Raw genomic sequence first — 6,177 nt, 5'->3', positions numbered from 1 at the left:
CAACTGCTACACTACATGTGTCGTATGGCGACATTGGGACATGTCGGAACGTGTAGTGACGCTTTGAACAAGAAACATACGTTCGTAACCCTTCATTTTGGCTTCCGAATCCTTAACTAAATGTATGATATTATATACCAGATGTCCTTTTCCCTTTATAAGGGGGATAGCTTAGTGGAAAGCACACATTCACTTCATTCACAAGCAAAATATAACTTAATAATACATGATATTGTTGGGCTTTGCAGCCGGTATTCTAGTGAATAAAATCGCCTGGTGTAATAGACTAATATTGAAACTCAAAATTAAATAAAATCAAAGCTCATGGCATTGTAGGAAAATTGTTTTAATGGAATAGATCTTGGATCAGTGACAGAAATCAGCGGGTCACCTTAAATGTTGTAAAATCCAAATAGGGGAGGGTTTCTAGTGGAGTTCCCCAGGGTTCAGTTTTGGGTCCTTTATTGTTCATTATGTACATAAACGATTTGGACAGTGGGATTGATAGTGATGTTAGTAAGGTTGCTAACGACACTAAAATAGGACGCCTAAGTAGGTCCAGAGACGACGCCGAGATTCTGCAGGATAATCTTAACAAATTGTTCACATGGTCGGTGAAATGGCAAATGAACTTCAATATCTCAAAGTGCTGCGTGTTAAACGTAAGCTACACAACCCCAAAAACAGATATAGCTTAGATAACACGTTTTTAGAGAAAACCGAGTGCGAGAGAGACTTGGGAGTTCTAGTGAGTCCTGACCTTAAATCTAGGAAACAGTGCATTAGTGCCAGGAATAAAGCTAACAGACCAATAAGTTTCATTGCTAAGACGGTTAGGAATAGAAGTGCAGAGGTAATTATCAAACTCTAGCGTTAGTTAGACCCACCCTTGACAATGCGGTACATTTTTTGTCTCCGTTTTATAGAATGGACATCAGTTCATTAGAATCAGTACAAAGGAGAATGACCAAAACGATACATGGGCTCAGAAATTTACCTTACGAGGAAAGGCTTAGGCACCTTAACTTACACTCTCTGGAAAGACGCAGAGTGGTGATCTTATAGAGGTGTTCAAGTGGATCAAAGGCTTTAACAAGGGTGACACAAACAAGGTCATCATATTAAGACAACAGGGCAGGACTCGCAGTAATGGATTTAAATTAGACAAATTTAGATTTAAGAAGGAAATAGACAAGAACTGGTTTACTAATATGGTGGTCAACGAATGGAATAGACTTAGTAACCATGTAGTGAGCGCTGAAACTATCAGTTGTTGTAAGAAACTGTTAAACAACTTTATGGAAGGGAATGACATGTGTTGGCCTTATGGTCTCTTGCAGTCTCCTTCATTCTTAGGTTCTTATGTTCTTAAAATATATAAATAGATAAATAAATAAGTAGATAAACTGATAGAAATAAACACATGAATAGGTAAATAAAAATGTCATTAAACAGATAAGCTGAACAAATAAATGAATTAAATGAATTACAAAATGAAATCCCGAATATTTTATAGCTAATGTTCTGGGGTGCGACCATAACACTGAAGGGACCATTCTGGAAACGTATCGTGACTCAGACCTGCTGTGTCATAATGTGTCAGATTTTTTTTTACCTGACCCAAGGGGCGTATTGTTTAACGCGAGAGAGAGAGAGAGGGGGGGAGAGAGAGAGAGAGAGAGAGAGAGAGAGAGAGAGAGAGAGAGAGAGAGAGAGAGAGAGAGAGAGAGAGAGAGAGAGAGAGAGAGAGAGAGAGAGAGAGAGTTACCCTCGTAATTGCCGGTGCCCTTCGCGTGAATAAAATAACTTATTAATTTATTTACTTGTTTATTTTTTAGCTATTTATTAATCTATCTATTAATTTATTTTCTTATTCATTAATTCGTTTGCTTATTTATTTGTCTATTCATTTATCATTTATTAATTAATTTACTTGTTCATTTAATTACTTATTTATCTATTTATTATATTCATTTATCTATTCATTTGATTATTTCATTATTTATTTGTTTATTTATTCGTTTATTTACCTATTAACTTGTTTATCTACTCATATATTTATCTATTTATGTATATGTCTCTTCAACTTTCATTATAAGTGAATTCTCATTGTTTCATATTTGGAAACATTTCCTTCTGCAGGAGTCCCATAAGAGAGATCGACCGAGCGCTGATATCGAAGCGTCATCCAGGCGTCTCAACCTGCTTTGTCCGATGAAAGAAGACGGAAGCTTTCATCACTTCACTTTTTGCACCAAAATGAGCTCTGGTCACAAGTGTGTGTGATTTTTTTTTTCCAGATAATGGTGTGCAAGTTTTCTTGGTTCGAGTCTGTGTTATTTTTTTATTTTATTTTATTTATTTATTCATTTTTTCAGATAATGGTGAGCCAGTTTTCTTGGTTCGACTGTGATTTTTTTTTTTTTCAGATAATGGTGTACAAGTATTCTTGGTTCGGCTGTGTAATGTTAAGAATCATTCAGTTAGGCAGCTATTGTCATTATCACGTTGATGTACCTGTCTATGTACCTAACGAATATATGTGATGCATAATGTTTAAAATATTATTTAATGACTATTTGCTTATTCAATTATCTATTTGTTATTCTATTTATTGTTTGATTTAGTCATTCATTTATTTGTTTATTTATTTACTTATTCATGTATATACTTGTGTATCTATCCATTTATTTATTTGTTTATTTAGTCGCCTATTCATCTATTCAATCATTTAAAAAAATGTTTTATTCATTTATATAATGATTCATCTATTTGTTTATCTATTCATCTATCTACCTATTCATTTATTTAGCTATTTATGAATCTATTCATTTCTTTACTTGATAAGGTAGACAGAAAGGCACTGTGGGAGGTTATGCAGATTTATGGGATAGGAGGAAAGCTTTTGGGAGCTGTCAAGAGTTTTTATGAGAGTAGTAGAGCTTGTGTCAGGATTAGAAATGGAGAGAGTGAGTGGTTTGAAGTAAAGGTGGGACTTCGTCAAGGATGCGTTATGTCGCCCTGGCTGTTCAACTTATACATGGATGGGGTGGTGCGAGAGGTGAATGCTAGGGTCAGGGATTGGAGATGGTTAAAGAAAATGGAGAAAAATGGGAGGTGAGCCAGCTGTTGTTTGTGGACGACACTGCGCTTGTGGCAGGGTCGGAGGAGGGATTGAGGAAGCTGGTGGCAGAGTTTGGGAGAGTATGTGATAGAAGAAAGCTAAAGATAAATGTGGGTAAAAGTAAGGTGATGAGATGTACAAGGGGTGAAAGTGGCAGTAGACTGGAAGTGAACATTAAGGGAGAGCGACTGGAGGAAGTGGATAGTTTTAGATACTTGGGTGTAAGTGTAGCAGGAAAAGGTGGAGTGAAGGTGGAGGTAGAATGTAGATTGAGAGAAGCGAGTAAATGCCTTGGTGGATTAAAGAGTGTAATGAGGAATAGACATTTAGGAATGGATGCTAAGAGGAGACTGTATGAAGGAGTGATTGTGCCAACAGCACTGTATGGGGCAGAAACGTGGAACATAAGAGAAGAAGAGAGAAGGAGTTTGAATGTGTTTGAGATGAGGTGTCTGAGAAGTATGGTGGGGGTTACTAGGCTGGATAGAGTGAGAAATGAGGAGGTGAGGAGGAGAACAGGGGTGAAAAAGGAGCTGGGAGATAGGGTTGATGAAAGAATATTAGGATGGTTTGGACACATGGAAAGAATGAGTGAAGAAAGACTAGTAAAAGAGGTATGGAAGGCAGATGTTGAGGGAGTGAACATGAGGGGACGTCCTAGGATGAGGTGGATGGATGGGGTGAAGGGGGCTTTGGGGAAGAGGGGAATGTCTGTTGAGGAAGGAAGGGAGAGGACGGAAGACAGAGGTGAGTGGAGAATGGTTGTATATGGATGATGTTGTGATTGCATGAGGAGGAATGGGCGGGGGGGTGAGGGGTGGGGTAGTATGTGAGAGTAAATTTTGACGCAGCCCGAAGGGATTTCTCCCCCTCCTCTCCTTATATGCAAGGGGGGACGGAGAGGGGGGGTCGCCGATTGAATGAAGCGGCCTTGCTGTGGATGTGCTGTGTCTTGCGGCACTGCTTCTGACCCAGGGCGGTGGGCAAGGTGCAGGGATGACCCGTCATCCAGGAGGTGCTCAGATGAGAGGAAGGGTGGGAGGGGTGTGGAGTGTATTTAGGGATGAAATGGGTGGGAGTGTTTTTATGCCTTTCCCTTTTTCTCCCTTGAAAGGGGGAAAAAGCCTTGGTATATGTATGTATGTATGTATGTATCTATTTATTTATTGGCTTATTTATTTATTTATTTATTTATTTATCTATTTATTTCATTAATTTTATTTTATTCTATTTTATTTTTATTTTTCTATTTTTTCTTTTTTTTTACTTGGAGGGAATGATTAGATGATGCAAGACTTGTCTCATGCCCTCTAAAGCAATTATCAATAAAATATAATTAAAAAAGAAAAAAACGTATTTATTCTATCTATTTATTTATTCATTTTGTTTTGCATGATGCTCCGCGATGGTGGAATTGACGTTTTCTTTGATTGTAACGTCATGTGACCAGTAGCGAAGTAGGCTTCACCTTTGTTCAGTATCGGCAACATCGCCTTTTGAGTAGGATTAATGCATTTTAATCTATTCCTTTTATTTATCCTATCTATTAATTTTATCTACTCGATGATTTTGAGTTTTATGTGTTTTATCATTTTTCATTTAATCTGTTCTATTTATTGATTCCATTGGTTTTGTTGTTTTTAATTTTCTTCATTCTGTTATTTTTCATGTTTTCCATTCCATTATTCATAATTTCTTTTATTCTACCTTTTTCATTTCTTCTATTTATTTTTCCGATTCTATTTTGCTAGACGTAGTTCTCGGCCATTGATAACAGCACAAACATGGAATTTTTTTCAACTTATTATAATTATCAGGCCTGACAACATTACCCCCACCCCCCACCGCCCCCGAAAGGACAGAGTCGACCTCGCCAGCACTTCTAACCTACCAGAAGAGGCTGGATGACATGACCGCATCGCAGATAACTGTCCAGGATGCAACACTTCACCCCATACTATACAACACATTATGGAAGACTACACTGTACACAATCGAGCACACCAGCAACACAATATGCACTCTATTAGGGATTTGTTGGAAAAACACCCATTCCAGCCGTGGCGGTGAGACTGCTCGGCCAAATAGCCTAGGGAATGATAACAATAACATATCACTCACTGCTCCATTAACAAACTGAAAGACAATACATTGCTGCATGCCACACCCCTTGATATCCATCCCTCCGAATCTTCTCTCCCCGTAAAGGACAGCGTCCACTTGGCCAGCACTTCTAACCTACCAAAAGAGGCTGGATGACCACATAGCAGACAACTGTCCAGGATGCAACACTTCACCCCTTGCTATACAACAAGTTATGGAAGACTGAAATGTACACAATCACGCACGTCAACAATGCAATAAACACTCTATAAAGGATTTGTGGGAAAACATTGTTCTATCCGTGGCGTTCTTCATATTAAGACAACTATCGGTTGTTTTAAGAAAAGGTTAGACAACTTTATGGATGGGTATGACAGGTGGTAATGGACATGGAGCTAACTGACTAGTGTAAGCCTTATGGTCTCTTGCAGTCTCCTTCATTCTTATGTTTATGTTTTTATATTCCTCAGGGAGACGGGACTGCTCGGGCAGACAGTCTAGGGAATGACAACAACGACAACAACAACAACATAACCTGCAGAATCTGTTAAGAAGATTTTAGGCTACCAGAACTGACAGCATAAAGTCATTATCCCACTGGGCTATTTTTCCTCCGACTGTCGGAGTAGTTTTGCAGCCCGCAGTGCTCAGAAAGGAATATGATGTGCTGAACGAAAATAACTTTCCTCCAGTATATCAAATGAGATTCTGTGGATTTTTGTTGAGAAAACAAAATCGTTTACCATACTGACTTCACGGCGGAAAAGTTTCTGGAGGTGGACGGTATCGCCGATTAATTGGAGGTTGGAGAAAAAGATAGCCCAGTGTGATAACCCCTTTACCAGCAACCTCAGGCTATCTGAGCCAAAAGGTGCCAAAATAATCAGGTGTTGATGTAGGTGCTGATAATGATAACTGTGACGATGTAGATGGTGATGGTGATAACAGTA

This window comes from Oratosquilla oratoria, chromosome 37, assembly GCF_046742065.1.
Source record: "Oratosquilla oratoria isolate Oo_2021 chromosome 37, ASM4674206v1, whole genome shotgun sequence".
NCBI classification, from domain to species: domain Eukaryota; kingdom Metazoa; phylum Arthropoda; class Malacostraca; order Stomatopoda; family Squillidae; genus Oratosquilla; species Oratosquilla oratoria.
This window is presented reverse-complemented; position numbering follows the sequence as displayed.